Below are 10,157 nucleotides of genomic sequence, written 5' to 3' on the forward strand. Positions count from 1 at the left end.
ATGTAAATGAGGTTGGGTTAATTCCCTAATAGGCCAGGCAGTGACAAGAGGTGGAGTATAAGCTCCCAGCGCTGAGGACAAAATTAAGCAAATGACATTTTTGCCCTGCCTCGCCTTCTCCTGTGCCCTGGTCCTATGGCCATGAGAGCCAGCTCCACTGAGAGCTCAGCTCCCCTGAGAGCCCTGGCCACAGAGAACAACAGGCAGTGTCCACCTTTTGCAGTAATCTAATAAATGATTTCTCCTTTGGGTTCCAGCTGCAGCTCTGCCCTTGTGCAGGGTATTGGTTGGGTGGAGCAGCCCCAAGCACTGGGAACAGCTAAGACTCTTTAACAATTTCAGTAGTTTTCTTGGATTAATGCTGGTTTCATTTTGTCTCTGAAAACAATAAGTTTTGATAGGAGACCTTGTTTCTCTAGGCTGATCTGGCAGGTTCAGCCACAGCTTACATAAGCTGGAACATTGAAGCTTGTTTCAAAGAGAGAGGGAAGCAAGCCAAGATACAAATATGGGCTCCTATTTTCCTTTGAAAAATATGATTAGGTTGCCATTTTCCTCTTAGGCAGCAGTAAGCTACTCCTCTGAGTGAGCAAAGGGTCCTTAGTATTTTGGAGATATTTGAGGAAATCACCATGGCAGTATTGTTCCATAAGTCACTTCCAAAATATTCTAGATCTCATACAGAGGTAGAAAGTGTCTGTGACCAGACTGCACAGCCTAGAAACAACTGAAATTAAATGCAAGGGCAGCAGGCACAATGTTCAAAACAGATAAATCAGGGTGACTGCATAGTTGCATTCTTGTTTTTCTGCTGTACTAACAGAGAGGTCAAAAAAAGCCTGTAGAGCAAATACATGAAAAAACACATACTGGAAGAAATATTTATGTTGTATTAGCATATTCTCTGCTCTAAATGAGTTTGGGCTAATTACTTATCAGACCAAAATGGGATAAGCAGGGGAGATAAGCTCTTAAAATCACATTAGGAAAAATTAATTAAGCAGAATAAACATAATTTATTTGATTCTTCTCTTTCCTATTTCAATTGCTTTACTTAGCAATCTCAGTAATTTTCTTTAACAAATTCTTTATTTATTTTCTTAAACAGAAAAAAAAAAAAAAAAGAAATATGAAAACAAGCTGGAAAGAGATGAATTTTATCCTGGTTCCTCGTTCTCCTCAGCAGATGAACAACTGCAGCATCAGCACAGATTTCTGCTACTTGAGTTAATGCAGTGCCACTACCAGTCACGGGTTGTCATCCTCTGAGTAAAGCACTCCCAGAAGAGGATTGCTGATGGGCACTGGTGAGAAACATGAATTGAGGATTTGCTTATTGGCTGGGATGGCAAGTAATTGGCTAGATGTATATTCCAGATATAAGGTAACCCACTGTCTCGCCTCTTGCCATCCTTGTCCTTTTTCTTTCCCCACGTCATTCCAGATCTCATCTTCTCCTACAGGAAGTCCCAGTGGGTCCCAGCTCCTGATCTCCCAATCTGATTAGCTCTTTGCTCACTCCCCAGTACTCCCAGTACTCTTTCCTTCCAGTCTACTTGGCTGGACTTGGACTGCCCTAACTCCCCAATTTCTTTTTACAATCCCATTTCTCATCTAGAATAGGTTTGGTATCCAGTATCTCTGTCCTAGGAATTCTTCACAGTGCATTTGAACAACTCTGTCCTCTGTACTCTTGATGTAAACATCTGTGTTTCTGGGATCCAAGGAAGGCAGACCCCTGCTTTTCTTTTGTTGACTAGACCTCTTACAGCTCATGTCCATCCGTAGCAAATGGGACCTTTTAGGAAAGTGTTCTGCTGAAATCAACACCATCTTTATTAAACATGCACCATGACTTTTCATATGCCTGTCACTGACACAAAAGCTGTCTTCTATCAGCTTTTAAGTCCTTACACCAAACTTACAAGTTGTAGGTTTTGTCACAGAAGACACCAGAATTTTTAACCACAGCACATTTTCCCCTACAACCTGTCAGACATGTCAGAGATGTCTGAGTTGTTCTCCCCTTGAGAATGTGTCAAGTAAAAAGTCCTGAATGATACAATTTCATATTGTTTAGACAGGACAGCAGTATTGATGCATTTAATCTTATAAAAAGCATTTTAATATCTTTAGTGATCACTATACAGACTTTTATTCCACAGAAAAGATAAGGATTGTCCTTGTGAACAAGAAAAATTAGATCTTGTTGTGCCAAGGCCTATGCTCTAAGTAGTTCAAGGTGACCAGTGTACTGCTCAGACTGTTACATAAAACAATTTGCAAAGATCAGTGAAAATTAAACACAAAATGACAGCTTCTTCAAGAAAACAAGACTCAGTGAAAAGTTCCAAGGACTATGCTGAAATCATTTCCAGTAAAGATAAAACAAAGGTGAGACTAGACTCAGTAGTACTCTTGCAGAGTAGCTGAGAGAAGACTCTCAGTCAGGTGCAAGAAGTATAACACTGATTATGTGGGTGATTATGATGAGATTTATTGCTAACACAGTATCTAAATATTGCCAATGCAGTCTATAATAGAAGCAGGTCTGAAGGGCTTTAACACAGATGGGTTCAGCTGGAAATGTGCAGGTTTGCAGAAAGCACAATTGTAAAGCATTCATGGAGCTACTTTAGGATTTTATCTCCACTGTCACTCACCTGTCCAAAAGTGAGTGTTCCCATCCTCAGGCTGGATGTAAAGGTGTGGGATCCACCTGGAAGCTGCCCTGCAGCCCCTGGAGGTCACTTTGCCCAGCTGGCCCAGGCTCCAGGAGCATTTTGTACCCTTTTGCAGGCCCATGTATTATACCAAGATCAATTGAAATCATCACCACTCCCCCATCTCTGGAATGCATTAATTATGCAAGCATCTAGACAGTTTCTCCTGCAATTCCCACCTGGTGTTCTTATCTTTGGACTGATCATATTCAAAGACTGCATGGGTGAGGGAGTTGATGTGTGTGGAAGACACACTCCATGACCCCTGACTATTTTTTGTTACCATCACTGGGGAAAAATTGAGATGGTAGAGTAAACCTTGTTCATGAGCAAAATCATGAATGGTGGGCTATTCTTACTCCCTGGTAAGAACCCCAAGAACCAAATCTTTAGCTGCAAAGGTGCTTAATTTGACCCAAACTGTAGAAAGACAAGTAGGCAGCAGAAGCACAAAGTTTGTACTTTTCCTTCCCTCCCCAGTTTTTTCCTTTTTCACATGTGTTTCCCTTTGATTTCTGTTTGAGAAAAATCTGCTTGAGATTCTAAAGCTGTCCTTTGGAGAGCTGCTGTGATGCTGTTAATAAACATCCAAAAAGCTGTGTTCGAGCCAGCAGGGCATTGCTGCAATTTCCATGTTTCCGTGTGACCAACAGACAATATGCTGTCCTGAAGTTTTCTAGCAATGAATTTGCTATTCAGTGCCAAAACCTGAGAGAGAGGCTGGGTTCCCTTCCCCCACAGCTCCTGAGCTGTCTTTGTCCCTCTCCCATATGGCTCTGCCTCTCCAGGGAAGGACTGGGCTCTGTCAACAGCTCCAGTAGTACTTCCAGCCCATCTCAGTGAACTGAATGACTCTCTTTTCTGAAATAGAAAATCCAATACTTTGGATTACTATATTACTATGTATTACTATATCTAAGCCTGTTAAATAATGGTGTTTTTCTTACATAGACTTTAAACAATGAATGCAAATTGGAGTTTTAAAATTAAAACCCTGAGTTTTCTGGGTTCTAAATATTTTTATTCTTCTTTTTTCCCTTGTATTTTCTATCTTTAACAAAGGGCTTAAAAGATTTCATGTGATCCATATTGCCACAGGAATAAACAAGCATTTGAAACCCCAAACCCTATCCAAAGCTTGTTTATCAATAGTTTTTTTACAGTGACACAGGACCTTTAATTCATTTGACCCTCTGGGTCTGTTTGCTTTACTGAAATTTGACTCAGCAAAGTTAAATCCCCTTCTATCATTCTGTAAGACAACTCATTTTATGTTTGGATACAAACCAATTCCCCACCAAAGCTGCATAATCAACTCCTGCCCTAACATTCCAGTTAATATTCGTAGGGCTGAATGGAAAAAAAAAATGGTGATGGTTGTACAGAAATGCACCTAATTTCTATGAGAGGCTCAGTGAATACCAGAACAATAGTGTTCTGTGTAATAATGATGTATTATCTACTTTGTTTACCAACACTACTTTTCCTTGAAATAGTTTATATATTTATGTAAGTGGATGGCAGTCTACTGTCATTTTATTGTGCAAAATTCTTGAGTGGATACCTTGAAGTAATCTTTTTTTTTTTTTCCAAATTTATTTTTACTTGATATTTGGGAAATTGTTCCGTAATGACAAACTCTGGAACAAAACCTAAAAGACAGGGCATTTTCTGTATTTGAAAGATTTCTCCATATGATTGCCAATAAGAAAATTATGGAAATATCTATTCTCTTTTTATTTCATATTGTTCAATCAACATGGTTTTCTCTTCCCTTTTGCTATACAATCATGTGCAGATTTTATTTTGTCTCTGGTTCATTTTTAATATTTATATCTACTTATTGTCAAACAAAACAGAGCAGTTGTTTAAGGATGTGCTGGAGCAAATCATTATAGGAAAGTTATATTTATTTCCATGTTCAGGCTATGGAAGCCAGAGATATCTCTTTCCACTTAAAAATTTTAAGTCAGTTGGAAAAGAATTAGGGGTTGGTCAAATAAGGACTTTCTTCTCTCTCTTTTTTCCTTTTTTCCCTCTCCTCCATTTTGTGTTTAACACTAGAATCCATGAAAAGCAGCCTATTACCATAAGCCATAAAGCAGTTCTTTTCCTGTTTCAGAGAAATCTGCTTGAAATATGTGGTGCAGCCTTTTTGATCTCCAGGCTCCTAGTCTGGGCAAACAGATGGAGTGTTTCTACCTGGACTGTAATTTCCTTTTTCTCTTCTTCCCTTTGAGCTAAGCCATGCTCCTTTGCAGCCCAAGAGGAAGGACTTTTAACCCGACATACACCATTGGCCATGGCTGAGCAGACCACAGAAAGTTGTCAGTGCTCTTCAGTGCCAAAGCACCAACTCTTACGGACCCCAAAGCTCGGGTGTGCATCTGCCTCATTTCCCTGATTATATTTCCAGCCTCTGCCAACCTGATGATGGCCACAGGACCGCAGCCTGAAGAGGGAAAGACTGAAATACTGTTTTCACCAAGGTATATGTGAGAGGTTATTGTTGGTTGCTTCTAAGTCGGAATCACTAAATTCTCAGTGGCTTGCAATATCACTAACACAGGGTTTTTTTTTTCCCCCCACTACCTTGTTAAATGGAAGAGACCCTTCTCTTTTATTTGAAACATTGGTTTTCTTCAGCTCCTTGTATTTCCTCTAAGAGTCCTTAGGCGTTTTTCTTAATATAACTCTGTGCCTCAGCTACTGCACCTCACAGGTAACCATATAAGAGGAGTGTGGTGTATCTGACACGACTCCTGTGTGACTGATCCAACACAGCCCTGTAATGCTATTGGGATGTGATTGCTACATGGCAGTCAGCGCCGAGCTAGCACAACACTGGGGGGAAATCTTGGAGGCTGCAACAAGAATGCAGCAACATTGGGAACAAGGCAGTGAAGTGTGGCAAAATGTGAGTAAAAGGAATGGAAAGACTGAAGTAGAATATTAACAGTAAATGCACTCAGGGAAAAAAAATATCAGAGGGTGAAGGCTCCTACTCTCTACACTGGAAATAGATACTGACAATGATAATAGATAATTGTTTTTTTTCATTTGTAATACAAAAGGATGTACGTAAGAAAAATGAGGTAGGAAAATGAAAGGAACAGATTAACAAATGCACCTGAAACTGTGAAAGGTATTGGACTGGCATCATTCCAGTGGCAAGAGCAGGAATCATTAACTTGGGCTATTTAGCATTCATATCAGGGCAAAACTGTAGAAAACTACAGAATGGAAAAAAATCTGCACTGGTCTGTTGGATAGCTATAAATAATTTAAAGCAATTTCTGTATTTTAAAAATCGGTGGACAACTGATTATGCTGTTATGTAGTTTTATCATAGCTACCTCCTTTTATCAGAAAATGGTGAGGGGTTTTAAGCTAATGTACTTTTCTTTGACCACTCCTATTTTGTTTTTTTGATTTTTTTCTAAGGAAAAAGAGTTGTCATGTTCAATGCTTGATACTGCTGCTATTCAGATCTGGTTTTACATTAATTCTCAGTTTGTCACTCACCTGTGATTAATCAAGCAGAAACCAAGAAATAAAATTATGTATTTTGTAAAGGTGAACTAAGGTTTCAGTAACTGTGAAACTGTGGGTAGGAACACTGTGACAGAGTGTCAGGAATTCCAGCTTGGTCTAGTTCTAGCTACTTTGGTGGAGTTATGCTGAACCATATTTTCTGAGAATCTGAATTTTAAGTATCCTTGCTGTGTTCTTCATAATACAGCATAATCTCTGTAGGAGTAATAACTTGGGGAAATTTTGCTTTGGTCAATATCTGAAATGAAAATGATGTCATTAGCTGTGAGCTGTCTCCCAGGGCAAAAATACACTCAGTTATTACTTGAGACCAGGAAAAAAATTGCAATATTCTCCTTATTTTAATCTTTTACTAGATGATGATAATACCAAATTAGAAATTACTTCCAAGTTCCAACTTCATTTTAACATTTAGGATATCTGCCTGCTGCACATTTAATATGATTTCCAATTACAACAATATGTGAGATATCTCAGTATTTGAGGTCTATTACAACAGGCCCATGGGACAGGAAAATGCAATTTCTGTGCAAATGCAAACGAGAGTTATAGACTGTTTCCCCCAGGGAAGTATGTGATTGATACATGTGTATATATATAAAATATAGATATGTATGTAATGCATGTGTGTGTGCATGTGTGTGTGTGCATGTCTATAAACTCAATCCAGTTGTGCTTAAATCCAGAATATGTCTCTGATGCATGAACCATAATCCTTGATCCTGTATCCTGAAATGTCAAATGATACCCTCAAAAAATATATTAAAATGCTTTATACTCTAGCAATATTACTAAAATATTCCTTTGGGGTATGACTTGTTTGAATAGAAGTACAAGAAGTAAATTAGACAGTTATTTACTTACATATGGCCCACAGTTCTACAGATTTATAAAGAAAACAAATCTCAAGTGCTGCATTGCACAACTTCATAATGCTGCAGTTAGATTTTCCCTTGTATTTACAGACTGGCTTATTTTTAAATCTATTCAAGCATTGGAGAATCATAAATATGCAGCTCCACAGATATGGAGGTCAGGTTCCTGTGACTGTAATACATATCTTCTTTTGGCAAAACTCCCCAATTTAGGGTCAAACTCTGCTTGCTTTTCTCACATTTGATTTAGGATGGAAATGTGCATGAGTGAAGGAACAGGTTTTGTCAGAGTATTCTATGGCTACACAGTGCTGACTGCTCCAAACATGAGCAAAAATATGTACTAAGTTTGTAATCTAAGAGAGGCGGAATATGACAATGTTTGGTGGAAATATTTCTAAGAGGTCTATCAGCACATTCATGATTTTATAGGAAATCTAACTAATATATGTCTGATAAATGGTTATTTATCCCTCCATGGTTATTTATCCCTCCTAACCAGAACTTCTGAAGGCTCATAATTGAAGCTTCATTTTGACTCCTCTATTAATATGAGAAATTTTAAATAAAATGAGTCAACAGATATAAAAGCTGGTATCAGTATTAACACCTTCAATTTCTGATCATAAATGCAATTAAGAGTCATACCTTTATTTTAAATCCAGAAGAGAGCATTATTGAGAAGCTGAGAAGTGGGCATCATGGTACCATCAACAATCTCTAACTCTCTTGTGATGGGGCACGGTAGAGCTGCCACTGGCTTAGTCATTGATTTTTGAAGGTTCTCTTTTCTGCAGCCAACCAAAGTATGATAACCCCCTGCCCCACCAAAAAGCTGGAACACTTAGCAGTGCTGTGTTCAGGGCATTACTGGACATTTGAGCAGCTCAAGTGGCACCACTTCATCCCTGGCACTGTTGCCAAAAGAGTTGTGTATTACAACGTAAGTCCAGGAAGGAATTTCTGTAGAGATGGAAATTGCATGTGGAAAAGCAAAGGTAAAGTGAACCTTGCCTATCGATTCCCACCCTTCTCCCCCAGATATTAACGAAACAAAAATATTTTTAAAATGGAAATGCTCTTAGATGTTCAGCATTTCCCTAGATCCATAAATGTCTTGAGGTAACCAAGTGCAAAATGTGTGGGGTTTAGATAGTATCTATCCAAAGTTCCTATATATGTATATAATCTACTCCCTTTAATTTCATTATAATACTCTAAGAATTAATACCATAAATAGTTCCATTATCATGTAATCCCCTGAGAATTAATACCAAAAATAGTGACGGCAGAATGAACAAATTGGAGAGAAGCTTGGGATACCTCATCCCTTATGTCTTGGGGCTGAAATGAGTCATATTGCCATGTCTCCTATGGCAAAGAATACTTTCATAGCTGAGAGGCCAGGCAAGAGCCTTGACATTTCTGTGCAGCAGTATTGAGGTCTGTCCAGACATGGATGGTTGAAGGGTTCAGAAGGTGTTATTCCAAGTAACACAGTCCTATGTCTGTCCTCTGTGGCTTTTAACCAGGATTGTGACTTGTTTATCCTCTACTTTGTTGTCCCACCCTCTGTTCAGGGCTGTTCAGGGAAGTTGCATAACACACAGAAGAGTTGGTTTGGCTCCAGCTGGTCCTGGTGCCCATTGTCCAATGTAGGTTTGGTTTAGTAGTGGGGACAACACTTGGGACACAATGAGAGAGAAACTCAAAATACTCAGAGGCTTTTGGAGAGCTGAACAGTTTACTTACTTGCCAGTTACCACTGCAAATAAAAATTTTAGTACCCAAGATAAGATTAGTTTTATCTTTCTGCTAGGAGATTGGTAGCATGGTCCTTTGACTTAAATTGATATACTCTGAATTTTCTAATAAGCTTTGCTTCTTTGAAAACCAACTGTCTAAAAACAGCAACACGTGAAAGCAAACCAACCCTTCTTATTTTCCCTGTAGGTATAGTCAGAATCCTATCTCCAAACAACCTTAAAGAAAGTTTTCGATGCTACTTTTCTATTCTTGTTAGTTCAGCATAGCCAACAGTAAAGGCCTTGTTGACATTAGGCAAATGTGCAATGATGCAGCAAAATCAATTTAGTCACACTGATGCAAATCCCTCACACAGATGTAATGCCTGTGTGCAAAGTAGGGCATTTCTGAATATACGCAATATTTAAAATGAAGGGAAAGAGAGAGATCCTATTTGTAAGAGCCTGATGGAGAGATGGGGACTTCAGATGCCTCTCCTTTAAAATGCTGTTTATTGCCTAGACTGGGTTACAGCAGCTGGGGGTTGTGGGTGAGCCTATAGCTGCTGGCTGTAGACAAGCCATGAGTCCTGAAGCCCTTTCTGTTCATGTTACAAAGTGTTGTATCTTTTTCTTTTGCTGTGCACCTTAGTACATAACAACCAATCAGCATCATACACAACACCTTTACATTTATGTATAACCTATCAAAACTGCTAAAATTACCATACTATGTTAGTGACTAACCAATCATCTGAATTAGTAGTTACATGTTAAACTTTGAAACTTGTTTTGCAGTGGAAAATTCTTTTTACTTTGGTAAAAAACATCTTTCTGTCTGCCTATGCTTTTTTACTTGGTAGAAAACATGCCTTGTTTGAAGACCACTTAACGTGTTGGACCTTAGCCATAAAACCTTCTTCTAACTGACTAAACCTTTGTTCTAAACCTTCCAACTCAACTAAACCTTTGTTCTCTCAGCTGTTTCAGCAACAACTGTCCCTAAAAACATCCTTTATATATCAAAGCTTGCTTTCATTTCTAGAGAACCTTCTTATAAGCTTTCATATCTGTAAAACTTTTCTGTTAAATTTTCATCCTTCCAAACACCTATTCCTCCCAATTGATTCCTTAATGTGATTCATATAGATGCTCCTGAAAGCCTAAGTCCAAAGAAAGGGACTTCCTGGTCAAAAATAAGGGCTCATTAGGAGTAGTATTGATCGGGAAGGAATATTATGACCTTTAAATTGCAAGTT

This window comes from Cyanistes caeruleus, chromosome 4 (genome assembly GCF_971803275.1).
Source record: "Cyanistes caeruleus chromosome 4, bCyaCae1.hap1.1, whole genome shotgun sequence".
NCBI lineage: Eukaryota > Metazoa > Chordata > Aves > Passeriformes > Paridae > Cyanistes > Cyanistes caeruleus.